Source organism: Phyllobates terribilis, unplaced genomic scaffold (assembly GCF_046119375.1).
Source record: "Phyllobates terribilis strain yellow unplaced genomic scaffold, ASM4611937v1 Scaffold_437__1_contigs__length_1545540, whole genome shotgun sequence".
In the NCBI taxonomy this organism is placed as follows: Eukaryota; Metazoa; Chordata; class Amphibia; order Anura; family Dendrobatidae; genus Phyllobates; species Phyllobates terribilis.
Genome location: NW_027363197.1, coordinates 188,852 through 216,843, shown reverse-complemented (window position 1 = coordinate 216,843; position 27,992 = coordinate 188,852). Strand labels below are relative to the sequence as shown.

The 27,992-nt window shown below is 46.3% G+C and overlaps 19 non-coding genes and 1 pseudogene across 19 annotated transcripts; all 20 read left to right on the top strand.

Annotated features, from left to right (window-relative positions):
• The first annotated feature begins 684 nt into the window (after nt 1–684).
• On the top strand, nt 685–875 carry LOC141228547 (U2 spliceosomal RNA). Its single transcript, XR_012295355.1, has one exon. It is a non-coding gene; the product is annotated as a U2 spliceosomal RNA (small nuclear RNA).
• A 1,105-nt stretch (nt 876–1,980) lies between these two features.
• Nucleotides 1,981–2,171, top strand: LOC141228546 (U2 spliceosomal RNA). Its single transcript, XR_012295354.1, has one exon. It is a non-coding gene; the product is annotated as a U2 spliceosomal RNA (small nuclear RNA).
• Nucleotides 2,172–3,286: 1,115 nt separating this feature from the next.
• On the top strand, nt 3,287–3,477 carry LOC141228545 (U2 spliceosomal RNA). The gene has a single exon (XR_012295353.1). It is a non-coding gene; the product is annotated as a U2 spliceosomal RNA (small nuclear RNA).
• A 1,105-nt stretch (nt 3,478–4,582) lies between these two features.
• Nucleotides 4,583–4,773, top strand: LOC141228543 (U2 spliceosomal RNA). Its single transcript, XR_012295351.1, has one exon. It is a non-coding gene; the product is annotated as a U2 spliceosomal RNA (small nuclear RNA).
• Nucleotides 4,774–5,888: 1,115 nt separating this feature from the next.
• On the top strand, nt 5,889–6,079 carry LOC141228542 (U2 spliceosomal RNA). The gene has a single exon (XR_012295349.1). It is a non-coding gene; the product is annotated as a U2 spliceosomal RNA (small nuclear RNA).
• Nucleotides 6,080–7,189: 1,110 nt separating this feature from the next.
• On the top strand, nt 7,190–7,381 carry LOC141228318 (U2 spliceosomal RNA). The gene has a single exon (XR_012295233.1). It is a non-coding gene; the product is annotated as a U2 spliceosomal RNA (small nuclear RNA).
• A 1,111-nt stretch (nt 7,382–8,492) lies between these two features.
• On the top strand, nt 8,493–8,683 carry LOC141228212 (U2 spliceosomal RNA). Its single transcript, XR_012295131.1, has one exon. It is a non-coding gene; the product is annotated as a U2 spliceosomal RNA (small nuclear RNA).
• A 1,113-nt stretch (nt 8,684–9,796) lies between these two features.
• LOC141228317 (U2 spliceosomal RNA) lies at nt 9,797–9,988 on the top strand. Its single transcript, XR_012295232.1, has one exon. It is a non-coding gene; the product is annotated as a U2 spliceosomal RNA (small nuclear RNA).
• A 1,115-nt stretch (nt 9,989–11,103) lies between these two features.
• On the top strand, nt 11,104–11,294 carry LOC141228541 (U2 spliceosomal RNA). Its single transcript, XR_012295348.1, has one exon. It is a non-coding gene; the product is annotated as a U2 spliceosomal RNA (small nuclear RNA).
• A 1,115-nt stretch (nt 11,295–12,409) lies between these two features.
• Nucleotides 12,410–12,599, top strand: LOC141228324 (U2 spliceosomal RNA). Its single transcript, XR_012295239.1, has one exon. It is a non-coding gene; the product is annotated as a U2 spliceosomal RNA (small nuclear RNA).
• Nucleotides 12,600–13,714: 1,115 nt separating this feature from the next.
• LOC141228540 (U2 spliceosomal RNA) lies at nt 13,715–13,905 on the top strand. Its single transcript, XR_012295347.1, has one exon. It is a non-coding gene; the product is annotated as a U2 spliceosomal RNA (small nuclear RNA).
• A 1,118-nt stretch (nt 13,906–15,023) lies between these two features.
• Nucleotides 15,024–15,214, top strand: LOC141228330 (U2 spliceosomal RNA). Its single transcript, XR_012295245.1, has one exon. It is a non-coding gene; the product is annotated as a U2 spliceosomal RNA (small nuclear RNA).
• A 1,112-nt stretch (nt 15,215–16,326) lies between these two features.
• Nucleotides 16,327–16,517, top strand: LOC141228539 (U2 spliceosomal RNA). Its single transcript, XR_012295346.1, has one exon. It is a non-coding gene; the product is annotated as a U2 spliceosomal RNA (small nuclear RNA).
• A 1,115-nt stretch (nt 16,518–17,632) lies between these two features.
• Nucleotides 17,633–17,823, top strand: LOC141228538 (U2 spliceosomal RNA). The gene has a single exon (XR_012295345.1). It is a non-coding gene; the product is annotated as a U2 spliceosomal RNA (small nuclear RNA).
• Nucleotides 17,824–18,935: 1,112 nt separating this feature from the next.
• Nucleotides 18,936–19,126, top strand: LOC141228537 (U2 spliceosomal RNA). The gene has a single exon (XR_012295344.1). It is a non-coding gene; the product is annotated as a U2 spliceosomal RNA (small nuclear RNA).
• Nucleotides 19,127–20,241: 1,115 nt separating this feature from the next.
• LOC141228534 (U2 spliceosomal RNA) lies at nt 20,242–20,418 on the top strand (annotated as a pseudogene).
• Nucleotides 20,419–23,845: 3,427 nt separating this feature from the next.
• Nucleotides 23,846–24,040, top strand: LOC141228363 (U2 spliceosomal RNA). Its single transcript, XR_012295277.1, has one exon. It is a non-coding gene; the product is annotated as a U2 spliceosomal RNA (small nuclear RNA).
• Nucleotides 24,041–25,155: 1,115 nt separating this feature from the next.
• On the top strand, nt 25,156–25,346 carry LOC141228536 (U2 spliceosomal RNA). Its single transcript, XR_012295343.1, has one exon. It is a non-coding gene; the product is annotated as a U2 spliceosomal RNA (small nuclear RNA).
• A 1,115-nt stretch (nt 25,347–26,461) lies between these two features.
• On the top strand, nt 26,462–26,652 carry LOC141228535 (U2 spliceosomal RNA). Its single transcript, XR_012295342.1, has one exon. It is a non-coding gene; the product is annotated as a U2 spliceosomal RNA (small nuclear RNA).
• Nucleotides 26,653–27,767: 1,115 nt separating this feature from the next.
• On the top strand, nt 27,768–27,958 carry LOC141228215 (U2 spliceosomal RNA). The gene has a single exon (XR_012295134.1). It is a non-coding gene; the product is annotated as a U2 spliceosomal RNA (small nuclear RNA).
• The last annotated feature ends 34 nt before the right edge of the window (nt 27,959–27,992 follow it).

Below are 27,992 nucleotides of genomic sequence, written 5' to 3'. Positions count from 1 at the left end.
GGTTACTCTGCTGCGCTTAAAATTTCTTTTTTGGTTTGCTACAATGCCTTTTCTGAAACGTTGTCTCCTTCTGCTGGAACACTGACTTCTTTCATTTAATGCCTGCAGACTATAAAAGAGAACCCAACCCAAAAAGTTTGGTTGATTAGTCTGTGGCATTCTGTTAAACTGTTGCTTATGGCGGTCTCTGTGAGCTTCTCAGCGACATTCAGCCAGCCAGGTATCCTGCCTGCAGTAGATGGAATGTGGCAATGGAACGCTGGCTGCGCGTGTCATAATAGGCTCTGAGCCTTTATATACCTGTGCACAGCAGCAGCCACCTTCAGTCTGCTGCTGGACAGCCAGCAGCAGCAGCAGCAGGAGAGGTATGTAATCAGGAGCCCTCCTGCTAAGGGTAGACAGCTGCTCGTTCCACCCCACCCCCCGCCTTAATTGGTTCTCCTCCCTTCCAACGGTGTTGAGGCGGGTGGGAACAGCAGGGGGTGAAGGTGCTGTGTTTAAAGAGGTGGAGTTATGCAGATCTAAAACGCGTGGATTGCAGCAGCAGCAAGCCGAAAAGTGCAGGCATGTAAGGGATCTAGAGGTTGACAACATGTCTTCTTAATGGGAGTCCAGGAGCTCATCTCCACAAATGGACTTTTCAGGATCCTTGGGTGGCTCCGTAGTTTGAAACCAATTCTGGTTATCGCTTCTCGGCCTTTTGGCTAAGATCAAGTGTAGTATCTGTTCTTATCAGTTTAATATCTGATACGTCCCCTATCTGGGGACCATATATTAAATGGATTTTTAGAACAGGGAGATGGAAAAAGAGCTTGCTCTGTCCACTCCACGCATTGACCTGGTATTGCAGTATCTCCAGGACCGGTGCACCCCTTCTTTAATGCAGTTTCTAAAATCAGAAAGAATTGAATTCAATGTTTTTTGTTCATTTTGCTTGTTGTCGGATTTTGGGATGGACTCTTTGGCTTTGCTTTTCTTCTCCTCATTGGATTTTTCATGTTCAAAGTTGCAGAAGCCAGATTACAAGCTCATTTTGGTTCAACTTCAGCAACTGTGCATTGCATTGCCATGTAATGTGATGCAATGCTATCTTTCTAGCTCTCCCTTTTTACTTCCTTTTGGATAAACAGACATATTAGGCAAGCATTTTGGAGCTTTCACCTAAATAACTACAGGTGGTGAGATAAGCTGCACAATATAATTGACCTTTCAGTATATTGTTGCACACACACCATCTATTTAGCAAATGCCCTTGTTATCAACAGCAGCCTTTTAAACTCACCTGAGCTAACAGGTATGTGCGCTGGTTACTCTGCTGCGCTTAAAATTTCTTTTTTGGTTTGCTACAATGCCTTTTCTGAAACGTTGTCTCCTTCTGCTGGAACACTGACTTCTTTCATTTAATGCCTGCAGACTATAAAAGAGAACCCAACCCAAAAAGTTTGGTTGATTAGTCTGTGGCATTCTGTTAAACTGTTGCTTATGGCGGTCTCTGTGAGCTTCTCAGCGACATTCAGCCAGCCAGGTATCCTGCCTGCAGTAGATGGAATGTGGCAATGGAACGCTGGCTGCGCGTGTCATAATAGGCTCTGAGCCTTTATATACCTGTGCACAGCAGCAGCCACCTTCAGTCTGCTGCTGGACAGACTGCAGCAGGAGAGGTATGTAATCAGGAGCCCTCCTGCTAAGGGTAGACAGCTGCTCGTTCCACCCCACCCCCCGCCTTAATTGGTTCTCCTCCCTTCCAACGGTGTTGAGGCGGGTGGGAACAGCAGGGGGTGAAGGTGCTGTGTTTAAAGAGGTGGAGTTATGCAGATCTAAAACGCGTGGATTGCAGCAGCAGCAAGCCGAAAAGTGCAGGCATGTAGGGGATCTAGAGGTTGACAACATGTCTTCTTAACGGGAGTCCAGGAGCTCATCTCCACAAATGGACTTTTCAGGATCCTTGGGTGGCTCCGTAGTTTGAAACCAATTCTGGTTATCGCTTCTCGGCCTTTTGGCTAAGATCAAGTGTAGTATCTGTTCTTATCAGTTTAATATCTGATACGTCCCCTATCTGGGGACCATATATTAAATGGATTTTTAGAACAGGGAGATGGAAAAAGAGCTTGCTCTGTCCACTCCACGCATTGACCTGGTATTGCAGTATCTCCAGGACCGGTGCACCCCTTCTTTAATGCAGTTTCTAAAATCAGAAAGAATTGAATTCAATGTTTTTTGTTCATTTTGCTTGTTTGTCGGATTTTGGGATGGACTCTTTGGCTTTGCTTTTCTTCTCCTCATTGGATTTTTCATGTTCAAAGTTGCAGAAGCCAGATTACAAGCTCATTTTGGTTCAACTTCAGCAACTGTGCATTGCATTGCCATGTAATGTGATGCAATGCTATCTTTCTAGCTCTCCCTTTTTACTTCCTTTTGGATAAACAGACATATTAGGCAAGCATTTTGGAGCTTTCACCTAAATAACTACAGGTGGTGAGATAAGCTGCACAATATAATTGACCTTTCAGTATATTGTTGCACACACACCATCTATTTAGCAAATGCCCTTGTTATCAACAGCAGCCTTTTAAACTCACCTGAGCTAACAGGTATGTGCGCTGGTTACTCTGCTGCGCTTAAAATTTCTTTTTTGGTTTGCTACAATGCCTTTTCTGAAACGTTGTCTCCTTCTGCTGGAACACTGACTTCTTTCATTTAATGCCTGCAGACTATAAAAGAGAACCCAACCCAAAAAGTTTGGTTGATTAGTCTGTGGCATTCTGTTAAACTGTTGCTTATGGCGGTCTCTGTGAGCTTCTCAGCGACATTCAGCCAGCCAGGTATCCTGCCTGCAGTAGATGGAATGTGGCAATGGAACGCTGGCTGCGCGTGTCATAATAGGCTCTGAGCCTTTATATACCTGTGCACAGCAGCAGCCACCTTCAGTCTGCTGCTGGACAGCCAGCAGCAGCAGCAGCAGGAGAGGTATGTAATCAGGAGCCCTCCTGCTAAGGGTAGACAGCTGCTCGTTCCACCCCACCCCCCGCCTTAATTGGTTCTCCTCCCTTCCAACGGTGTTGAGGCGGGTGGGAACAGCAGGGGGTGAAGGTGCTGTGTTTAAAGAGGTGGAGTTATGCAGATCTAAAACGCGTGGATTGCAGCAGCAGCAAGCCGAAAAGTGCAGGCATGTAAGGGATCTAGAGGTTGACAACATGTCTTCTTAATGGGAGTCCAGGAGCTCATCTCCACAAATGGACTTTTCAGGATCCTTGGGTGGCTCCGTAGTTTGAAACCAATTCTGGTTATCGCTTCTCGGCCTTTTGGCTAAGATCAAGTGTAGTATCTGTTCTTATCAGTTTAATATCTGATACGTCCCCTATCTGGGGACCATATATTAAATGGATTTTTAGAACAGGGAGATGGAAAAAGAGCTTGCTCTGTCCACTCCACGCATTGACCTGGTATTGCAGTATCTCCAGGACCGGTGCACCCCTTCTTTAATGCAGTTTCTAAAATCAGAAAGAATTGAATTCAATGTTTTTTGTTCATTTTGCTTGTTGTCGGATTTTGGGATGGACTCTTTGGCTTTGCTTTTCTTCTCCTCATTGGATTTTTCATGTTCAAAGTTGCAGAAGCCAGATTACAAGCTCATTTTGGTTCAACTTCAGCAACTGTGCATTGCATTGCCATGTAATGTGATGCAATGCTATCTTTCTAGCTCTCCCTTTTTACTTCCTTTTGGATAAACAGACATATTAGGCAAGCATTTTGGAGCTTTCACCTAAATAACTACAGGTGGTGAGATAAGCTGCACAATATAATTGACCTTTCAGTATATTGTTGCACACACACCATCTATTTAGCAAATGCCCTTGTTATCAACAGCAGCCTTTTAAACTCACCTGAGCTAACAGGTATGTGCGCTGGTTACTCTGCTGCGCTTAAAATTTCTTTTTTGGTTTGCTACAATGCCTTTTCTGAAACGTTGTCTCCTTCTGCTGGAACACTGACTTCTTTCATTTAATGCCTGCAGACTATAAAAGAGAACCCAACCCAAAAAGTTTGGTTGATTAGTCTGTGGCATTCTGTTAAACTGTTGCTTATGGCGGTCTCTGTGAGCTTCTCAGCGACATTCAGCCAGCCAGGTATCCTGCCTGCAGTAGATGGAATGTGGCAATGGAACGCTGGCTGCGCGTGTCATAATAGGCTCTGAGCCTTTATATACCTGTGCACAGCAGCAGCCACCTTCAGTCTGCTGCTGGACAGACTGCAGCAGGAGAGGTATGTAATCAGGAGCCCTCCTGCTAAGGGTAGACAGCTGCTCGTTCCACCCCACCCCCCGCCTTAATTGGTTCTCCTCCCTTCCAACGGTGTTGAGGCGGGTGGGAACAGCAGGGGGTGAAGGTGCTGTGTTTAAAGAGGTGGAGTTATGCAGATCTAAAACGCGTGGATTGCAGCAGCAGCAAGCCGAAAAGTGCAGGCATGTAGGGGATCTAGAGGTTGACAACATGTCTTCTTAACGGGAGTCCAGGAGCTCATCTCCACAAATGGACTTTTCAGGATCCTTGGGTGGCTCCGTAGTTTGAAACCAATTCTGGTTATCGCTTCTCGGCCTTTTGGCTAAGATCAAGTGTAGTATCTGTTCTTATCAGTTTAATATCTGATACGTCCCCTATCTGGGGACCATATATTAAATGGATTTTTAGAACAGGGAGATGGAAAAAGAGCTTGCTCTGTCCACTCCACGCATTGACCTGGTATTGCAGTATCTCCAGGACCGGTGCACCCCTTCTTTAATGCAGTTTCTAAAATCAGAAAGAATTGAATTCAATGTTTTTTGTTCATTTTGCTTGTTTGTCGGATTTTGGGATGGACTCTTTGGCTTTGCTTTTCTTCTCCTCATTGGATTTTTCATGTTCAAAGTTGCAGAAGCCAGATTACAAGCTCATTTTGGTTCAACTTCAGCAACTGTGCATTGCATTGCCATGTAATGTGATGCAATGCTATCTCTTTAGCTCTCCCTTTTTACTTCCTTTTGGATAAACAGACATATTAGGCAAGCATTTTGGAGCTTTCACCTAAATAACTACAGGTGGTGAGATAAGCTGCACAATATAATTGACCTTTCAGTATATTGTTGCACACACACCATCTATTTAGCAAATGCCCTTGTTATCAACAGCAGCCTTTTAAACTCACCTGAGCTAACAGGTATGTGCGCTGGTTACTCTGCTGCGCTTAAAATTTCTTTTTTGGTTTGCTACAATGCCTTTTCTGAAACGTTGTCTCCTTCTGCTGGAACACTGACTTCTTTCATTTAATGCCTGCAGACTATAAAAGAGAACCCAACCCAAAAAGTTTTGTTGATTAGTCTGTGGCATTCTGTTAAACTGTTGCTTATGGCGGTCTCTGTGAGCTTCTCAGCGACATTCAGCCAGCCAGGTATCCTGCCTGCAGTAGATGGAATGTGGCAATGGAACGCTGGCTGCGTGTGTCATAATAGGCTCTGAGCCTTTATATACCTGTGCACAGCAGCAGCCACCTTCAGTCTGCTGCTGGACAGCCAGCAGCAGCAGCAGCAGGAGAGGTATGTAATCAGGAGCCCTCCTGCTAAGGGTAGACAGCTGCTCGTTCCACCCCACCCCCCGCCTTAATTGGTTCTCCTCCCTTCCAACGGTGTTGAGGCGGGTGGGAACAGCAGGGGGTGAAGGTGCTGTGTTTAAAGAGGTGGAGTTATGCAGATCTAAAACGCGTGGATTGCAGCAGCAGCAAGCCGAAAAGTGCAGGCATGTAAGGGATCTAGAGGTTGACAACATGTCTTCTTAACGGGAGTCCAGGAGCTCATCTCCACAAATGGACTTTTCAGGATCCTTGGGTGGCTCCGTAGTTTGAAACCAATTCTGGTTATCGCTTCTCGGCCTTTTGGCTAAGATCAAGTGTAGTATCTGTTCTTATCAGTTTAATATCTGATACGTCCCCTATCTGGGGACCATATATTAAATGGATTTTTAGAACAGGGAGATGGAAAAAGAGCTTGCTCTGTCCACTCCACGCATTGACCTGGTATTGCAGTATCTCCAGGACCGGTGCACCCCTTCTTTAATGCAGTTTCTAAAATCAGAAAGAATTGAATTCAATGTTTTTTGTTCATTTTGCTTGTTTGTCGGATTTTGGGATGGACTCTTTGGCTTTGCTTTTCTTCTCCTCATTGGATTTTTCATGTTCAAAGTTGCAGAAGCCAGATTACAAGCTCATTTTGGTTCAACTTCAGCAACTGTGCATTGCATTGCCATGTAATGTGATGCAATGCTATCTTTCTAGCTCTCCCTTTTTACTTCCTTTTGGATAAACAGACATATTAGGCAAGCATTTTGGAGCTTTCACCTAAATAACTACAGGTGGTGAGATAAGCTGCACAATATAATTGACCTTTCAGTATATTGTTGCACACACACCATCTATTTAGCAAATGCCCTTGTTATCAACAGCAGCCTTTTAAACTCACCTGAGCTAACAGGTATGTGCGCTGGTTACTCTGCTGCGCTTAAAATTTCTTTTTTGGTTTGCTACAATGCCTTTTCTGAAACGTTGTCTCCTTCTGCTGGAACACTGACTTCTTTCATTTAATGCCTGCAGACTATAAAAGAGAACCCAACCCAAAAAGTTTGGTTGATTAGTCTGTGGCATTCTGTTAAACTGTTGCTTATGGCGGTCTCTGTGAGCTTCTCAGCGACATTCAGCCAGCCAGGTTTCCTGCCTGCAGTAGATGGAATGTGGCAATGGAACGCTGGCTGCGCGTGTCATAATAGGCTCTGAGCCTTTATATACCTGTGCACAGCAGCAGCCACCTTCAGTCTGCTGCTGGACAGCCAGCAGCAGCAGCAGGAGAGGTATGTAATCAGGAGCCCTCCTGCTAAGGGTAGACAGCTGCTCGTTCCACCCCACCCCCCGCCTTAATTGGTTCTCCTCCCTTCCAACGGTGTTGAGGCGGGTGGGAACAGCAGGGGGTGAAGGTGCTGTGTTTAAAGAGGTGGAGCTATGCAGATCTAAAACGCGTGGATTGCAGCAGCAGCAAGCCGGAAAGTGCAGGCATGTAAGGGATCTAGAGGTTGATAACATGTCTTCTTAACGGGAGTCCAGGAGCTCATCTCCACAAATGGACTTTTCAGGATCCTTGGGTGGCTCCGTAGTTTGAAACCAATTCTGGTTATCGCTCTCGGCCTTTTGGCTAAGATCAAGTGTAGTATCTGTTCTTATCAGTTTAATATCTGATACGTCCCCTATCTGGGGACCATATATTAAATGGATTTTTAGAACAGGGAGATGGAAAAAGAGCTTGCTCTGTCCACTCCACGCATTGACCTGGTATTGCAGTATCTCCAGGACCGGTGCACCCCTTCTTTAATGCAGTTTCTAAAATCAGAAAGAATTGAATTCAATGTTTTTTGTTCATTTTGCTTGTTTGTCGGATTTTGGGATGGACTCTTTGGCTTTGCTTTTCTTCTCCTCATTGGATTTTTCATGTTCAAAGTTGCAGAAGCCAGATTACAAGCTCATTTTGGTTCAACTTCAGCAACTGTGCATTGCATTGCCATGTAATGTGATGCAATGCTATCTTTCTAGCTCTCCCTTTTTACTTCCTTTTGGATAAACAGACATATTAGGCAAGCATTTTGGAGCTTTCACCTAAATAACTACAGGTGGTGAGATAAGCTGCACAATATAATTGACCTTTCAGTATATTGTTGCACACACACCATCTATTTAGCAAATGCCCTTGTTATCAACAGCAGCCTTTTAAACTCACCTGAGCTAACAGGTATGTGCGCTGGTTACTCTGCTGCGCTTAAAATTTATTTTTTGGTTTGCTACAATGCCTTTTCTGAAACGTTGTCTCCTTCTGCTGGAACACTGACTTCTTTCATTTAATGCCTGCAGACTATAAAAGAGAACCCAACCCAAAAAGTTTGGTTGATTAGTCTGTGGCATTCTGTTAAACTGTTGCTTATGGCGGTCTCTGTGAGCTTCTCAGCGACATTCAGCCAGCCAGGTATCCTGCCTGCAGTAGATGGAATGTGGCAATGGAACGCTGGCTGCGCGTGTCATAATAGGCTCTGAGCCTTTATATACCTGTGCACAGCAGCAGCCACCTTCAGTCTGCTGCTGGACAGCCAGCAGCAGCAGCAGGAGAGGTATGTAATCAGGAGCCCTCCTGCTAAGGGTAGACAGCTGCTCGTTCCACCCCACCCCCCGCCTTAATTGGTTCTCCTCCCTTCCAACGGTGTTGAGGTGGGTGGGAACAGCAGGGGGTGAAGGTGCTGTGTTTAAAAGGTGGAGTTATGCAGATCTAAAACGCGTGGATTGCAGCAGCAGCAAGCCGAAAAGTGCAGGCATGTAAGGGATCTAGAGGTTGACAACATGTCTTCTTAACGGGAGTCCAGGAGCTCATCTCCACAAATGGACTTTTCAGGATCCTTGGGTGGCTCCGTAGTTTGAAACCAATTCTGGTTATCGCTTCTCGGCCTTTTGGCTAAGATCAAGTGTAGTATCTGTTCTTATCAGTTTAATATCTGATACGTTCCCTATCTGGGGACCATATATTAAATGGATTTTTAGAACAGGGAGATGGAAAAAGAGCTTGCTCTGTCCACTCCACGCATTGACCTGGTATTGCAGTATCTCCAGGACCGGTGCACCCCTTCTTTAATGCAGTTTCTAAAATCAGAAAGAATTGAATTCAATGTTTTTTGTTCATTTTGCTTGTTTGTCGGATTTTGGGATGGACTCTTTGGCTTTGCTTTTCTTCTCCTCATTGGATTTTTCATGTTCAAAGTTGCAGAAGCCAGATTACAAGCTCATTTTGGTTCAACTTCAGCAACTGTGCATTGCATTGCCATGTAATGTGATGCAATGCTATCTTTCTAGCTCTCCCTTTTTACTTCCTTTTGGATAAACAGACATATTAGGCAAGCATTTTGGAGCTTTCACCTAAATAACTACAGGTGGTGAGATAAGCTGCACAATATAATTGACCTTTCAGTATATTGTTGCACACACACCATCTATTTAGCAAATGCCCTTGTTATCAACAGCAGCCTTTTAAACTCACCTGAGCTAACAGGTATGTGCGCTGGTTACTCTGCTGCGCTTAAAATTTCTTTTTTGGTTTGCTACAATGCCTTTTCTGAAACGTTGTCTCCTTCTGCTGGAACACTGACTTCTTTCATTTAATGCCTGCAGACTATAAAAGAGAACCCAACCCAAAAAGTTTGGTTGATTAGTCTGTGGCATTCTGTTAAACTGTTGCTTATGGCGGTCTCTGTGAGCTTCTCAGCGACATTCAGCCAGCCAGGTATCCTGCCTGCAGTAGATGGAATGTGGCAATGGAACGCTGGCTGCGCGTGTCATAATAGGCTCTGAGCCTTTATATACCTGTGCACAGCAGCAGCCACCTTCAGTCTGCTGCTGGACAGCCAGCAGCAGCAGCAGCAGGAGAGGTATGTAATCAGGAGCCCTCCTGCTAAGGGTAGACAGCTGCTCGTTCCACCCCACCCCCCGCCTTAATTGGTTCTCCTCCCTTCCAACGGTGTTGAGGCGGGTGGGAACAGCAGGGGGTGAAGGTGCTGTGTTTAAAGAGGTGGAGTTATGCAGATCTAAAACGCGTGGATTGCAGCAGCAGCAAGCTGAAAAGTGCAGGCATGTAAGGGATCTAGAGGTTGACAACATGTCTTCTTAACGGGAGTCCAGGAGCTCATCTCCACAAATGGACTTTTCAGGATCCTTGGGTGGCTCCGTAGTTTGAAACCAATTCTGGTTATCGCTCTCGGCCTTTTGGCTAAGATCAAGTGTAGTATCTGTTCTTATCAGTTTAATATCTGATACGTCCCCTATCTGGGGACCATATATTAAATGGATTTTTAGAACAGGGAGATGGAAAAAGAGCTTGCTCTGTCCACTCCACGCATTGACCTGGTATTGCAGTATCTCCAGGACCGGTGCACCCCTTCTTTAATGCAGTTTCTAAAATCAGAAAGAATTGAATTCAATGTTTTTTGTTCATTTTGCTTGTTTGTCGGATTTTGGGATGGACTCTTTGGCTTTGCTTTTCTTCTCCTCATTGGATTTTTCATGTTCAAAGTTGCAGAAGCCAGATTACAAGCTCATTTTGGTTCAACTTCAGCAACTGTGCATTGCATTGCCATGTAATGTGATGCAATGCTATCTTTCTAGCTCTCCCTTTTTACTTCCTTTTGGATAAACAGACATATTAGGCAAGCATTTTGGAGCTTTCACCTAAATAACTACAGGTGGTGAGATAAGCTGCACAATATAATTGACCTTTCAGTATATTGTTGCACACACACCATCTATTTAGCAAATGCCCTTGTTATCAACAGCAGCCTTTTAAACTCACCTGAGCTAACAGGTATGTGCGCTGGTTACTTTGCTGCGCTTAAAATTTCTTTTTTGGTTTGCTACAATGCCTTTTCTGAAACGTTGTCTCCTTCTGCTGGAACACTGACTTCTTTCATTTAATGCCTGCAGACTATAAAAGAGAACCCAACCCAAAAAGTTTGGTTGATTAGTCTGTGGCATTCTGTTAAACTGTTGCTTATGGCGGTCTCTGTGAGCTTCTCAGCGACATTCAGCCAGCCAGGTATCCTGCCTGCAGTAGATGGAATGTGGCAATGGAACGCTGGCTGCGCGTGTCATAATAGGCTCTGAGCCTTTATATACCTGTGCACAGCAGCAGCCACCTTCAGTCTGCTGCTGGACAGCCAGCAGCAGCAGCAGCAGGAGAGGTATGTAATCAGGAGCCCTCCTGCTAAGGGTAGACAGCTGCTCGTTCCACCCCACCCCCCGCCTTAATTGGTTCTCCTCCCTTCCAACGGTGCTGAGGCGGGTGGGAACAGCAGGGGGTGAAGGTGCTGTGTTTAAAGAGGTGGAGTTATGCAGATCTAAAACGCGTGGATTGCAGCAGCAGCAAGCCGAAAAGTGCAGGCATGTAAGGGATCTAGAGGTTGACAACATGTCTTCTTAACGGGAGTCCAGGAGCTCATCTCCACAAATGGACTTTTCAGGATCCTTGGGTGGCTCCGTAGTTTGAAACCAATTCTGGTTATCGCTTCTCGGCCTTTTGGCTAAGATCAAGTGTAGTATCTGTTCTTATCAGTTTAATATCTGATACGTCCCCTATCTGGGGACCATATATTAAATGGATTTTTAGAACAGGGAGATGGAAAAAGAGCTTGCTCTGTCCACTCCACGCATTGACCTGGTATTGCAGTATCTCCAGGACCGGTGCACCCCTTCTTTAATGCAGTTTCTAAAATCAGAAAGAATTGAATTCAATGTTTTTTGTTCATTTTGCTTGTTTGTCGGATTTTGGGATGGACTCTTTGGCTTTGCTTTTCTTCTCCTCATTGGATTTTTCATGTTCAAAGTTGCAGAAGCCAGATTACAAGCTCATTTTGGTTCAACTTCAGCAACTGTGCATTGCATTGCCATGTAATGTGATGCAATGCTATCTTTCTTGCTCTCCCTTTTTACTTCCTTTTGGATAAACAGACATATTAGGCAAGCATTTTGGAGCTTTCACCTAAATAACTACAGGTGGTGAGATAAGCTGCACAATATAATTGACCTTTCAGTATATTGTTGCACACACACCATCTATTTAGCAAATGCCCTTGTTATCAACAGCAGCCTTTTAAACTCACCTGAGCTAACAGGTATGTGCGCTGGTTACTCTGCTGCGCTTAAAATTTCTTTTTTGGTTTGCTACAATGCCTTTTCTGAAACGTTGTCTCCTTCTGCTGGAACACTGACTTCTTTCATTTAATGCCTGCAGACTATAAAAGAGAACCCAACCCAAAAAGTTTGGTTGATTAGTCTGTGGCATTCTGTTAAACTGTTGCTTATGGCGGTCTCTGTGAGCTTCTCAGCGACATTCAGCCAGCCAGGTATCCTGCCTGCAGTAGATGGAATGTGGCAATGGAACGCTGGCTGCGCGTGTCATAATAGGCTCTGAGCCTTTATATACCTGTGCACAGCAGCAGCCACCTTCAGTCTGCTGCTGGACAGCCAGCAGCAGCAGCAGCAGGAGAGGTATGTAATCAGGAGCCCTCCTGCTAAGGGTAGACAGCTGCTCGTTCCACCCCACCTCCCGCCTTAATTGGTTCTCCTCCCTTCCAACGGTGTTGAGGCGGGTGGGAACAGCAGGGGGTGAAGGTGCTGTGTTTAAAGAGGTGGAGTTATGCAGATCTAAAACGCGTGGATTGCAGCAGCAGCAAGCCGAAAAGTGCAGGCATGTAAGGGATCTAGAGGTTGACAACATGTCTTCTTAACGGGAGTCCAGGAGCTCATCTCCACAAATGGACTTTTCAGGATCCTTGGGTGGCTCCGTAGTTTGAAACCAATTCTGGTTATCGCTTCTCGGCCTTTTGGCTAAGATCAAGTGTAGTATCTGTTCTTATCAGTTTAATATCTGATACGTCCCCTATCTGGGGACCATATATTAAATGGATTTTTAGAACAGGGAGATGGAAAAAGAGCTTGCTCTGTCCACTCCACGCATTGACCTGTATTGCAGTATCTCCAGGACCGGTGCACCCCTTCTTTAATGCAGTTTCTAAAATCAGAAAGAATTGAATTCAATGTTTTTTGTTCATTTTGCTTGTTTGTCGGATTTTGGGATGGACTCTTTGGCTTTGCTTTTCTTCTCCTCATTGGATTTTTCATGTTCAAAGTTGCAGAAGCCAGATTACAAGCTCATTTTGGTTCAACTTCAGCAACTGTGCATTGCATTGCCATGTAATGTGATGCAATGCTATCTTTCTAGCTCTCCCTTTTTACTTCCTTTTGGATAAACAGACATATTAGGCAAGCATTTTGGAGCTTTCACCTAAATAACTACAGGTGGTGAGATAAGCTGCACAATATAATTGACCTTTCAGTATATTGTTGCACACACACCATCTATTTAGCAAATGCCCTTGTTATCAACAGCAGCCTTTTAAACTCACCTGAGCTAACAGGTATGTGCGCTGGTTACTCTGCTGCGCTTAAAATTTCTTTTTTGGTTTGCTACAATGCCTTTTCTGAAACGTTGTCTCCTTCTGCTGGAACACTGACTTCTTTCATTTAATGCCTGCAGACTATAAAAGAGAACCCAACCCAAAAAGTTTGGTTGATTAGTCTGTGGCATTCTGTTAAACTGTTGCTTATGGCGGTCTCTGTGAGCTTCTCAGCGACATTCAGCCAGCCAGGTATCCTGCCTGCAGTAGATGGAATGTGGCAATGGAACGCTGGCTGCGCGTGTCATAATAGGCTCTGAGCCTTTATATACCTGTGCACAGCAGCAGCCACCTTCAGTCTGCTGCTGGACAGCCAGCAGCAGCAGCAGCAGGAGAGGTATGTAATCAGGAGCCCTCCTGCTAAGGGTAGACAGCTGCTCGTTCCACCCCACCCCCCGCCTTAATTGGTTCTCCTCCCTTCCAACGGTGTTGAGGCGGGTGGGAACAGCAGGGGGTGAAGGTGCTGTGTTTAAAGAGGTGGAGTTATGCAGATCTAAAACGCGTGGATTGCAGCAGCAGCAAGCCGAAAAGTGCAGGCATGTAAGGGATCTAGAGGTTGACAACATGTCTTCTTAACGGGAGTCCAGGAGCTCATCTCCACAAATGGACTTTTCAGGATCCTTGGGTGGCTCCGTAGTTTGAAACCAATTCTGGTTATCGCTTCTCGGCCTTTTGGCTAAGATCAAGTGTAGTATCTGTTCTTATCAGTTTAATATCTGATACGTCCCCTATCTGGGGACCATATATTAAATGGATTTTTAGAACAGGGAGATGGAAAAAGAGCTTGCTCTGTCCACTCCACGCATTGACCTGGTATTGCAGTATCTCCAGGACCGGTGCACCCCTTCTTTAATGCAGTTTCTAAAATCAGAAAGAATTGAATTCAATGTTTTTTGTTCATTTTGCTTGTTTGTCGGATTTTGGGATGGACTCTTTGGCTTTGCTTTTCTTCTCCTCATTGGATTTTTCATGTTCAAAGTTGCAGAAGCCAGATTACAAGCTCATTTTGGTTCAACTTCAGCAACTGTGCATTGCATTGCCATGTAATGTGATGCAATGCTATCTTTCTAGCTCTCCCTTTTTACTTCCTTTTGGATAAACAGACATATTAGGCAAGCATTTTGGAGCTTTCACCTAAATAACTACAGGTGGTGAGATAAGCTGCACAATATAATTGACCTTTCAGTATATTGTTGCACACACACCATCTATTTAGCAAATGCCCTTGTTATCAACAGCAGCCTTTTAAACTCACCTGAGCTAACAGGTATGTGCGCTGGTTACTCTGCTGCGCTTAAAATTTATTTTTTGGTTTGCTACAATGCCTTTTCTGAAACGTTGTCTCCTTCTGCTGGAACACTGACTTCTTTCATTTAATGCCTGCAGACTATAAAAGAGAACCCAACCCAAAAAGTTTGGTTGATTAGTCTGTGGCATTCTGTTAAACTGTTGCTTATGGCGGTCTCTGTGAGCTTCTCAGCGACATTCAGCCAGCCAGGTATCCTGCCTGCAGTAGATGGAATGTGGCAATGGAACGCTGGCTGCGCGTGTCATAATAGGCTCTGAGCCTTTATATACCTGTGCACAGCAGCAGCCACCTTCAGTCTGCTGCTGGACAGCCAGCAGCAGCAGCAGCAGCAGGAGAGGTATGTAATCAGGAGCCCTCCTGCTAAGGGTAGACAGCTGCTCGTTCCACCCCACCCCCCGCCTTAATTGGTTCTCCTCCCTTCCAACGGTGTTGAGGCGGGTGGGAACAGCAGGGGGTGAAGGTGCTGTGTTTAAAGAGGTGGAGTTATGCAGATCTAAAACGCGTGGATTGCAGCAGCAGCAAGCCGAAAAGTGCAGGCATGTAAGGGATCTAGAGGTTGACAACATGTCTTCTTAACGGGAGTCCAGGAGCTCATCTCCACAAATGGACTTTTCAGGATCCTTGGGTGGCTCCGTAGTTTGAAACCAATTCTGGTTATCGCTTCTCGGCCTTTTGGCTAAGATCAAGTGTAGTATCAGTTCTTATCAGTTTAATATCTGATACGTCCCCTATCTGGGGACCATATATTAAATGGATTTTTAGAACAGGGAGATGGAAAAAGAGCTTTCTCTGTCCACTCCACGCATTGACCTGGTATTGCAGTATCTCCAGGACCGGTGCACCCCTTCTTTAATGCAGTTTCTAAAATCAGAAAGAATTGAATTCAATGTTTTTTGTTCATTTTGCTTGTTTGTCGGATTTTGGGATGGACTCTTTGGCTTTGCTTTTCTTCTCCTCATTGGATTTTTCATGTTCAAAGTTGCAGAAGCCAGATTACAAGCTCATTTTGGTTCAACTTCAGCAACTGTGCATTGCATTGCCATGTAATGTGATGCAATGCTATCTTTCTAGCTCTCCCTTTTTACTTCCTTTTGGATAAACAGACATATTAGGCAAGCATTTTGGAGCTTTCACCTAAATAACTACAGGTGGTGAGATAAGCTGCACAATATAATTGACCTTTCAGTATATTGTTGCACACACACCATCTATTTAGCAAATGCCCTTGTTATCAACAGCAGCCTTTTAAACTCACCTGAGCTAACAGGTATGTGCGCTGGTTACTCTGCTGCGCTTAAAATTTCTTTTTTGGTTTGCTACAATGCCTTTTCTGAAACGTTGTCTCCTTCTGCTGGAACACTGACTTCTTTCATTTAATGCCTGCAGACTATAAAAGAGAACCCAACCCAAAAAGTTTGGTTGATTAGTCTGTGGCATTCTGTTAAACTGTTGCTTATGGCGGTCTCTGTGAGCTTCTCAGCGACATTCAGCCAGCCAGGTATCCTGCCTGCAGTAGATGGAATGTGGCAATGGAACGCTGGCTGCGCGTGTCATAATAGGCTCTGAGCCTTTATATACCTGTGCACAGCAGCAGCCACCTTCAGTCTGCTGCTGGACAGCCAGCAGCAGCAGCAGGAGAGGTATGTAATCAGGAGCCCTCCTGCTAAGGGTAGACAGCTGCTCGTTCCACCCCACCCCCCGCCTTAATTGGTTCTCCTCCCTTCCAACGGTGTTGAGGCGGGTGGGAACAGCAGGGGGTGAAGGTGCTGTGTTTAAAGAGGTGGAGTTATGCAGATCTAAAACGCGTGGATTGCAGCAGCAGCAAGCCGAAAAGTGCAGGCATGTAAGGGATCTAGAGGTTGACAACATGTCTTCTTAACGGGAGTCCAGGAGCTCATCTCCACAAATGGACTTTTCAGGATCCTTGGGTGGCTCCGTAGTTTGAAACCAATTCTGGTTATCGCTTCTCGGCCTTTTGGCTAAGATCAAGTGTAGTATCTGTTCTTATCAGTTTAATATCTGATACGTCCCCTATCTGGGGACCATATATTAAATGGATTTTTAGAACAGGGAGATGGAAAAAGAGCTTGCTCTGTCCACTCCACGCATTGACCTGGTATTGCAGTATCTCCAGGACCGGTGCACCCCTTCTTTAATGCAGTTTCTAAAATCAGAAAGAATTGAATTCAATGTTTTTTGTTCATTTTGCTTGTTTGTCGGATTTTGGGATGGACTCTTTGGCTTTGCTTTTCTTCTCCTCATTGGATTTTTCATGTTCAAAGTTGCAGAAGCCAGATTACAAGCTCATTTTGGTTCAACTTCAGCAACTGTGCATTGCATTGCCATGTAATGTGATGCAATGCTATCTTTCTAGCTCTCCCTTTTTACTTCCTTTTGGATAAACAGACATATTAGGCAAGCATTTTGGAGCTTTCACCTAAATAACTACAGGTGGTGAGATAAGCTGCACAATATAATTGACCTTTCAGTATATTGTTGCACACACACCATCTATTTAGCAAATGCCCTTGTTATCAACAGCAGCCTTTTAAACTCACCTGAGCTAACAGGTATGTGCGCTGGTTACTCTGCTGCGCTTAAAATTTCTTTTTTGGTTTGCTACAATGCCTTTTCTGAAACGTTGTCTCCTTCTGCTGGAACACTGACTTCTTTCATTTAATGCCTGCAGACTATAAAAGAGAACCCAACCCAAAAAGTTTGGTTGATTAGTCTGTGGCATTCTGTTAAACTGTTGCTTATGGCGGTCTCTGTGAGCTTCTCAGCGACATTCAGCCAGCCAGGTATCCTGCCTGCAGTAGATGGAATGTGGCAATGGAACGCTGGCTGCGCGTGTCATAATAGGCTCTGAGCCTTTATATACCTGTGCACAGCAGCAGCCACCTTCAGTCTGCTGCTGGACAGCCAGCAGCAGCAGCAGCAGGAGAGGTATGTAATCAGGAGCCCTCCTGCTAAGGGTAGACAGCTGCTCGTTCCACCCCACCCCCCGCCTTAATTGGTTCTCCTCCCTTCCAACGGTGTTGAGGCGGGTGGGAACAGCAGGGGGTGAAGGTGCTGTGTTTAAAGAGGTGGAGTTATGCAGATCTAAAACGCGTGGATTGCAGCAGCAGCAAGCCGAAAAGTGCAGGCATGTAAGGGATCTAGAGGTTGACAACATGTCTTCTTAACGGGAGTCCAGGAGCTCATCTCCACAAATGGACTTTTCAGGATCCTTGGGTGGCTCCGTAGTTTGAAACCAATTCTGGTTATCGCTTCTCGGCCTTTTGGCTAAGATCAAGTGTAGTATCTGTTCTTATCAGTTTAATATCTGATACGTCCCCTATCTGGGGACCATATATTAAATGGATTTTTAGAACAGGGAGATGGAAAAAGAGCTTGCTCTGTCCACTCCACGCATTGACCTGGTATTGCAGTATCTCCAGGACCGGTGCACCCCTTCTTTAATGCAGTTTCTAAAATCAGAAAGAATTGAATTCAATGTTTTTTGTTCATTTTGCTTGTTTGTCGGATTTTGGGATGGACTCTTTGGCTTTGCTTTTCTTCTCCTCATTGGATTTTTCATGTTCAAAGTTGTAGAAGCCAGATTACAAGCTCATTTTGGTTCAACTTCAGCAACTGTGCATTGCATTGCCATGTAATGTGATGCAATGCTATCTTTCTAGCTCTCCCTTTTTACTTCCTTTTGGATAAACAGACATATTAGGCAAGCATTTTGGAGCTTTCACCTAAATAACTACAGGTGGTGAGATAAGCTGCACAATATAATTGACCTTTCAGTATATTGTTGCACACACACCATCTATTTAGCAAATGCCCTTGTTATCAACAGCAGCCTTTTAAACTCACCTGAGCTAACAGGTATGTGCGCTGGTTACTCTGCTGCGCTTAAAATTTCTTTTTTGGTTTGCTACAATGCCTTTTCTGAAACGTTGTCTCCTTCTGCTGGAACACTGACTTCTTTCATTTAATGCCTGCAGACTATAAAAGAGAACCCAACCCAAAAAGTTTGGTTGATTAGTCTGTGGCATTCTGTTAAACTGTTGCTTATGGTGGTCTCTGTGAGCTTCTCAGCGACATTCAGCCAGCCAGGTATCCTGCCTGCAGTAGATGGAATGTGGCAATGGAACGCTGGCTGCGCGTGTCATAATAGGCTCTGAGCCTTTATATACCTGTGCACAGCAGCAGCCACCTTCAGTCTGCTGCTGGACAGCCAGCAGCAGCAGCAGGAGAGGTATGTAATCAGGAGCCCTCCTGCTAAGGGTAGACAGCTGCTCGTTCCACCCCACCCCCCGCCTTAATTGGTTCTCCTCCCTTCCAACGGTGTTGAGGCGGGTGGGAACAGCAGGGGGTGAAGGTGCTGTGTTTAAAGAGGTGGAGTTATGCAGATCTAAAACGCGTGGATTGCAGCAGCAGCAAGCCGAAAAGTGCAGGCATGTAAGGGATCTAGAGGTTGACAACATGTCTTCTTAACGGGAGTCCAGGAGCTCATCTCCACAAATGGACTTTTCAGGATCCTTGGGTGGCTCCGTAGTTTGAAACCAATTCTGGTTATCGCTTCTCGGCCTTTTGGCTAAGATCAAGTGTAGTATCTGTTCTTATCAGTTTAATATCTGATACGTCCCCTATCTGGGGACCATATATTAAATGGATTTTTAGAACAGGGAGATGGAAAAAGAGCTTGCTCTGTCCACTCCACGCATTGACCTGGTATTGCAGTATCTCCAGGACCGGTGCACCCCTTCTTTAATGCAGTTTCTAAAATCAGAAAGAATTGAATTCAATGTTTTTTGTTCATTTTGCTTGTTTGTCGGATTTTGGGATGGACTCTTTGGCTTTGCTTTTCTTCTCCTCATTGGATTTTTCATGTTCAAAGTTGCAGAAGCCAGATTACAAGCTCATTTTGGTTCAACTTCAGCAACTGTGCATTGCATTGCCATGTAATGTGATGCAATGCTATCTTTCTAGCTCTCCCTTTTTACTTCCTTTTGGATAAACAGACATATTAGGCAAGCATTTTGGAGCTTTCACCTAAATAACTACAGGTGGTGAGATAAGCTGCACAATATAATTGACCTTTCAGTATATTGTTGCACACACACCATCTATTTAGCAAATGCCCTTGTTATCAACAGCAGCCTTTTAAACTCACCTGAGCTAACAGGTATGTGCGCTGGTTACTCTGCTGCGCTTAAAATTTCTTTTTTGGTTTGCTACAATGCCTTTTCTGAAACGTTGTCTCCTTCTGCTGGAACACTGACTTCTTTCATTTAATGCCTGCAGACTATAAAAGAGAACCCAACCCAAAAAGTTTGGTTGATTAGTCTGTGGCATTCTGTTAAACTGTTGCTTATGGCGGTCTCTGTGAGCTTCTCAGCGACATTCAGCCAGCCAGGTATCCTGCCTGCAGTAGATGGAATGTGGCAATGGAACGCTGGCTGCGCGTGTCATAATAGGCTCTGAGCCTTTATATACCTGTGCACAGCAGCAGCCACCTTCAGTCTGCTGCTGGACAGCCAGCAGCAGCAGCAGCAGGAGAGGTATGTAATCAGGAGCCCTCCTGCTAAGGGTAGACAGCTGCTCGTTCCACCCCACCCCCCGCCTTAATTGGTTCTCCTCCCTTCCAACGGTGTTGAGGCGGGTGGGAACAGCAGGGGGTGAAGGTGCTGTGTTTAAAGAGGTGGAGTTATGCAGATCTAAAACGCGTGGATTGCAGCAGCAGCAAGCCGAAAAGTGCAGGCATGTAAGGGATCTAGAGGTTGACAACATGTCTTCTTAACGGGAGTCCAGGAGCTCATCTCCACAAATGGACTTTTCAGGATCCTTGGGTGGCTCCGTAGTTTGAAACCAATTCTGGTTATCGCTTCTCGGCCTTTTGGCTAAGATCAAGTGTAGTATTTATGCCTTCCTTACTTCCCAGTTGTGTGATGTTTATATGTTGCAGGAATGTTCCCTTCCCTCCTCTAGGTCCTTCAAACATCTGGCCAGGGAGTGGTCCCACGGTCCATCCTACTGGTCCGGTGGGGGTGACTGCAAGTCTGCGGGGGTCGCAATTCACGCTTGAGTCCGTCCAGGAGCTCATCTGCGGCAGGGCTCTTGTTGTAGATGGCAACTGGGCAGGAGAACCTGTCAGGTTCATCAACGTGTATGCGTCCCCACTGAAAAATGAGCGTTTGGAGCTTTTCCAGACCCTGCGGCTTCAGCTTGCCACCACCAGGACCTTAGTGATGGCCGGGGATTTCAACTGCCCCATCGAGGAGGACGGTCGTAGTTCTGGCACATCTGCCAAGTTGGACATCACGTCCAAGCTGCTCATCGAGATGGTAACCGAGGCCTCTCTTCAGGACGTGGTGGGCTCCATGGGGAGTTGCTCCACGAACTATTCGTGGAGCCGACCCGATGGCTCACTCCACTCCAGGATTGACTTTGTGTTCACCTCTCGGGCAGTCAGGCAGAGTAGGCACTCGATGGTCTCCTGCTTCTTCTCCGACCACAGAGCCATTCACTTACAAGGTGTCCTCGGCGACGGTTTTCCGTCCGGCCCCGGCTCCTGGAAGCTGAATTGTGCTCTGCTGGCTCAGAATGAAGTCGTGGAGGAGCTGAGAGCAGCCTACGCAATGTGGCAGTCCTACAAGGGTAGCTTCCAAACAGTCTCTGATTGGTGGGAATATGTTAAACTTGAGTTTCGCTGTTTCTTTCAGGCCAAGGGTCGACAACAGGCGTGTGAGAAGAGGAGGGACTTCAGAGGGCTGCAGCGCGAGCTGCGGTCGCTGCAGGACCTTCTTCACTACGGCTGGGACGTGAGGGAGGAGCTGGAGGAGACCAAGAAGAGCCTGAAAAGGCACTTTGAGGAGGAGTCCAAGCGAATCATCTTCCGTTCCAAAGTGGAGAATCTGGAGAAGGGTGAGAAATGTAACTCATTCTTTTTCAGGAAACTTCATGCCGGTCACACGCCCCTGAACGAGCTGCGAGACGAGAGTGGAAACATGCGACGTGGGAAGGAGGACGTGATGAGGGTCGTCAGCGACTTCTACAGCGAACTCTACTCCCACAAGACTACCGACCCCGACGCTGCTGATAAGTTCCTGTCAGGTATCACTAACCATCTTGATCCTGCAGGCACGGCAGCCTTGGACAAACCTCTGATGGTGGGCGAATTGCTCTCTGCCGCTAAATCCTTTAGGACCGGCAGGACCCCGGGCAGTGATGGTCTTCCAGCGGAGCTCTATGTAGCGCTGGGAGACCTCATCTGTCCGGACCTGTTGGACCTGTACGAGGAGATGGTGGTGGAGGGTAGAATGCCTCCATCTTTGAGGGAAGGAATGGTCACGATCCTGTACAAGCGGAAGGGAGAGAGGTGCGACCTGAGGAATTGGCGTCCCATCACTCTGCTCAACGTGGACTACAAGATCCTGGCCAAGACGATGGCGACACGACTTAAGACGGTCATCGGACGGATCATCCACCCGGACCAGACCTGCGGCATCCCTGGACGTCGCATCGCAGACAGCCTCGCTCTCGTGCGGGACACGGTCGAGTACATCAAGGTCCGCCGCGCACACGCGGCCCTGGTCTCCTTGGATCAGGAGAAGGCCTTCGACCGGGTTTCCCACGAGTTCATGGGCCGAGCTCTGCACCGGTTAGGTTTGGGTAACATGTTTTGTTCGTATGTCCGTCTGATGTATTTTGATATCCACAGCTCGGTGTTGGTGAACGGCTGGAAGACTGACCCCTTCCCTGTCCTCTCTGGGGTCAGACAAGGCTGCCCTCTATCACCTCTTCTTTTTGTTTGTGTTATAGAACTCTTCGCAGAGGCTATCCGGCAGAATGGAGAGATCAGAGGGATCACCGCACCGGGTCCGGGACGACACGAGGTCAAGTGCTCGCTCTACATGGACGACGTCACCGTCTTCTGCGCTGATCGTGGTTCAGTCGACGCCCTCGTCCAGACGTGTGAGAGGTTCGGCCGGGCTTCAGGGGCCAAAGTCAACTGCAGGAAGTCGGAAGCCATGCTCTTCGGGGTTTGGCAGCCGGCCTCCTCCGCCCCCTTCCCCTTCAACATTCAACCGGATTTCCTCAAGGTGCTGGGAGTCTGGTTCGGGAAGGAAGGAGCAGCCCTCAAGTCCTGGCAAGAACGCTTGGCCAAGGTGAAGCAACGGATCGGACTCTGGAGCCTCAGACACCTCACTTGTGAGGGTAAGGCACTCGTCCTGCGTAATGAGGTCCTGCCCGTCTTGCAGTACACGGCGCAGGCCTGGCCCCCACACGTCACTGTGTGCAGGGCCATTACCAGGACAGTGTTTCACTTTGTCTGGGGATCCAAGATGGACAGAGTCAGGCGGGCCGTCATGTACAAGGAGCCTCGCAAGGGTGGGAAGGGCGTTCCAGATATCCCCACCCTCCTGCGATCCTCTTTTGTGTGTGATTGTGTCCGCCGGACTTTGCAAGTCAAGAATGGCTCCGCGGGCAGGTCCATGTCTCGCTTCTTCCTGCTTCCTCTTTGGAGGCGACTCGGCTGGGACAAGTGGGACAGCTCCTTCCCCTACAACTGGACGACGCCATGGTTCTACGGAGACGTCGCTCGATTTGTGGGGGAGCATCAACTGGAGGGACTCAAGCCCGACTTGTGGAAGCCCAAAACTATCCACAAGCTAATCAGAGCCAAGGATGACGTGGAGAACATCATAGGACTTCACCAGGACACGCTGGAGACTGTGTGGACAAATGTGTCGTCTGACAGGCTGACCAACGGGCACAAGGACTTGTCGTGGATGGCGATTCAGGGCGGACTGCCCGTCCGGTCATTCATGCATGCCCGGAACCTGTGCAAGACCCGGTACTGCCCAAGGTGCCCCTTCGTGGAGGAAACATCTTTGCACACTTTTTGGGACTGCGGATTTGCACAGCGCCTATTGACTGCACTTGAGGACGACCTGAGGAACTCTGTCCCCAGGGCGAGCCTATCGCACCATTCTGTGCTTTACGGACTCTTCCCTGGGGTTCATACCGTCGGAGCCATCCAGGAGGCTTGGCGCCTTATGAACTGCTTCAAGGATGCCGTTTGGGTCGCCAGGAACCGGCTCATCTTGAGGAGGGAGAGGATGTCCATCCAGGACTGCCGCAGGCTGATCCACAGCCTGCTCAGAGACTATTCCATCATGGACGGTCCGGAGGACGAGGATGAGGACTAAACCCCTCCTCCCCCTCTCCCCTTATGTGTCTTGTCTTTCAATAAAGCTTCGGGCCTGTGATTTTCCCCTCCCCATCCCCTTTTTCCCAATCCCCATCCCTTATCACGGTTCGTCGTACTGTATTGATTGACATGCTTTTTCTTTCAGATTAAGTGTTTTGTGTAGCATAGGGGTGTGATGTGTCTAGTTAGTGCGTCGTATCCTCATGCTATGTAAATATGATGTAGAATTCTGTGTGTACTGGGCTGCGGCACTGTACACTGTCTGTTAACTTATTTTTTGTGCTAATAAAAGATATATTCAATCAAAAAAAATCTGTTCTTATCAGTTTAATATCTGATACGTCCCCTATCTGGGGACCATATATTAAATGGATTTTTAGAACAGGGAGATGGAAAAAGAGCTTGCTCTGTCCACTCCACGCATTGACCTGGTATTGCAGTATCTCCAGGACCGGTGCACCCCTTCTGTAATGCAGTTTCTAAAATCAGAAAGAATTGAATTCAATGTTTTTTGTTCATTTTGCTTGTTTGTCGGATTTTGGGATGGACTCTTTGGCTTTGCTTTTCTTCTCCTCATTGGATTTTTCATGTTCAAAGTTGCAGAAGCCAGATTACAAGCTCATTTTGGTTCAACTTCAGCAACTGTGCATTGCATTGCCATGTAATGTGATGCAATGCTATCTTTCTAGCTCTCCCTTTTTACTTCCTTTTGGATAAACAGACATATTAGGCAAGCATTTTGGAGCTTTCACCTAAATAACTACAGGTGGTGAGATAAGCTGCACAATATAATTGACCTTTCAGTATATTGTTGCACACACACCATCTATTTAGCAAATGCCCTTGTTATCAACAGCAGCCTTTTAAACTCACCTGAGCTAACAGGTATGTGCGCTGGTTACTCTGCTGCGCTTAAAATTTCTTTTTTGGTTTGCTACAATGCCTTTTCTGAAACATTGTCTCCTTCTGCTGGAACACTGACTTCTTTCATTTAATGCCTGCAGACTATAAAAGAGAACCCAACCCAAAAAGTTTGGTTGATTAGTCTGTGGCATTCTGTTAAACTGTTGCTTATGGTGGTCTCTGTGAGCTTCTCAGCGACATTCAGCCAGCCAGGTATCCTGCCTGCAGTAGATGGAATGTGGCAATGGAACGCTGGCTGCGCGTGTCATAATAGGCTCTGAGCCTTTATATACCTGTGCACAGCAGCAGCCACCTTCAGTCTGCTGCTGGACAGCCAGCAGCAGCAGCAGCAGGAGAGGTATGTAATCAGGAGCCCTCCTGCTAAGGGTAGACAGCTGCTCGTTCCACCCCACCCCCCGCCTTAATTGGTTCTCCTCCCTTCCAACGGTGTTGAGGCGGGTGGGAACAGCAGGGGGTGAAGGTGCTGTGTTTAAAGAGGTGGAGTTATGCAGATCTAAAACGCGTGGATTGCAGCAGCAGCAAGCCGAAAAGTGCAGGCATGTAAGGGATCTAGAGGTTGACAACATGTCTTCTTAACGGGAGTCCAGGAGCTCATCTCCACAAATGGACTTTTCAGGATCCTTGGGTGGCTCCGTAGTTTGAAACCAATTCTGGTTATCGCTTCTCGGCCTTTTGGCTAAGATCAAGTGTAGTATCTGTTCTTATCAGTTTAATATCTGATACGTCCCCTATCTGGGGACCATATATTAAATGGATTTTTAGAACAGGGAGATGGAAAAAGAGCTTGCTCTGTCCACTCCACGCATTGACCTGGTATTGCAGTATCTCCAGGACCGGTGCACCCCTTCTTTAATGCAGTTTCTAAAATCAGAAAGAATTGAATTCAATGTTTTTTGTTCATTTTGCTTGTTTGTCGGATTTTGGGATGGACTCTTTGGCTTTGCTTTTCTTCTCCTCATTGGATTTTTCATGTTCAAAGTTGCAGAAGCCAGATTACAAGCTCATTTTGGTTCAACTTCAGCAACTGTGCATTGCATTGCCATGTAATGTGATGCAATGCTATCTTTCTAGCTCTCCCTTTTTACTTCCTTTTGGATAAACAGACATATTAGGCAAGCATTTTGGAGCTTTCACCTAAATAACTACAGGTGGTGAGATAAGCTGCACAATATAATTGACCTTTCAGTATATTGTTGCACACACACCATCTATTTAGCAAATACCCTTGTTATCAACAGCAGCCTTTTAAACTCACCTGAGCTAACAGGTATGTGCGCTGGTTACTCTGCTGCGCTTAAAATTTCTTTTTTGGTTTGCTACAATGCCTTTTCTGAAACGTTGTCTCTTTCTGCTGGAACACTGACTTCTTTCATTTAATGCCTGCAGACTATAAAAGAGAACCCAACCAAAAAAGTTTGGTTGATTAGTCTGTGGCATTCTGTTAAACTGTTGCTTATGGCGGTCTCTGTGAGCTTCTCAGCGACATTCAGCCAGCCAGGTATCCTACGTGCAGTAGATGGAATGTGGCAATGGAACGCTGGCTGCGCGTGTCATAATAGGCTCTGAGCCTTTATATACCTGTGCACAGCAGCAGCCACCTTCAGTCTGCTGCTGGACAGCCAGCAGCAGCAGCAGCAGGAGAGGTATGTAATCAGGAGCCCTCCTGCTAAGGGTAGACAGCTGCTCGTTCCACCCCACCCCCCGCCTTAATTGGTTCTCCTCCCTTCCAACGGTGTTGAGGCGGGTGGGAACAGCAGGGGGTGAAGGTGCTGTGTTTAAAGAGGTGGAGTTATGCAGATCTAAAACGCGTGGATTGCAGCAGCAGCAAGCCGAAAAGTGCAGGCATGTAAGGGATCTAGAGGTTGACAACATGTCTTCTTAACGGGAGTCCAGGAGCTCATCTCCACAAATGGACTTTTCAGGATCCTTGGGTGGCTCCGTAGTTTGAAACCAATTCTGGTTATCGCTTCTCGGCCTTTTGGCTAAGATCAAGTGTAGTATCTGTTCTTATCAGTTTAATATCTGATACGTCCCCTATCTGGGGACCATATATTAAATGGATTTTTAGAACAGGGAGATGGAAAAAGAGCTTGCTCTGTCCACTCCACGCATTGACCTGGTATTGCAGTATCTCCAGGACCGGTGCACCCCTTCTTTAATGCAGTTTCTAAAATCAGAAAGAATTGAATTCAATGTTTTTTGTTCATTTTGCTTGTTTGTCGGATTTTGGGATGGACTCTTTGGCTTTGCTTTTCTTCTCCTCATTGGATTTTTCATGTTCAAAGTTGCAGAAGCCAGATTACAAGCTCATTTTGGTTCAACTTCAGCAACTGTGCATTGCATTGCCATGTAATGTGATGCAATGCTATCTTTCTAGCTCTCCCTTTTTACTTCCTTTTGGATAAACAGACATATTAGGCAAGCATTTTGGAGCTTTCACCTAAATAACTACAGGTGGTGAGATAAGCTGCACAATATAATTGACCTTTCAGTATATTGTTGCACACACACCATCTATTTAGCAAATACCCTTGTTATCAACAGCAGCCTTTTAAACTCACCTGAGCTAACAGGTATGTGCGCTGGTTACTCTGCTGCGCTTAAAATTTCTTTTTTGGTTTGCTACAATGCCTTTTCTGAAACGTTGTCTCCTTCTGCTGGAACACTGACTTCTTTCATTTAATGCCTGCAGACTATAAAAGAGAACCCAACCCAAAAAGTTTGGTTGATTAGTCTGTGGCATTCTGTTAAACTGTTGCTTATGGCGGTCTCTGTGAGCTTCTCAGCGACATTCAGCCAGCCAGGTATCCTGCCTGCAGTAGATGGAATGTGGCAATGGAACGCTGGCTGCGCGTGTCATAATAGGCTCTGAGCCTTTATATACCTGTGCACAGCAGCAGCCACCTTCAGTCTGCTGCTGGACAGCCAGCAGCAGCAGCAGCAGGAGAGGTATGTAATCAGGAGCCCTCCTGCTAAGGGTAGACAGCTGCTCGTTCCACCCCACCCCCCGCCTTAATTGGTTCTCCTCCCTTCCAACGGTGTTGAGGCGGGTGGGAACAGCAGGGGGTGAAGGTGCTGTGTTTAAAGAGGTGGAGTTATGCAGATCTAAAACGCGTGGATTGCAGCAGCAGCAAGCCGAAAAGTGCAGGCATGTAAGGGATCTAGAGGTTGACAACATGTCTTCTTAACGGGAGTCCAGGAGCTCATCTCCACAAATGGACTTTTCAGGATCCTTGGGTGGCTCCGTAGTTTGAAACCAATTCTGGTTATCGCTTCTCGGCCTTTTGGCTAAGATCAAGTGTAGTATCTGTTCTTATCAGTTTAATATCTGATACGTCCTCTATCTGGGGACCATATATTAAATGGATTTTTAGAACAGGGAGATGGAAAAAGAGCTTGCTCTGTCCACTCCACGCATTGACCTGGTATTGCAGTATCTCCAGGACCGGTGCACCCCTTCTTTAATGCAGTTTCTAAAATCAGAAAGAATTGA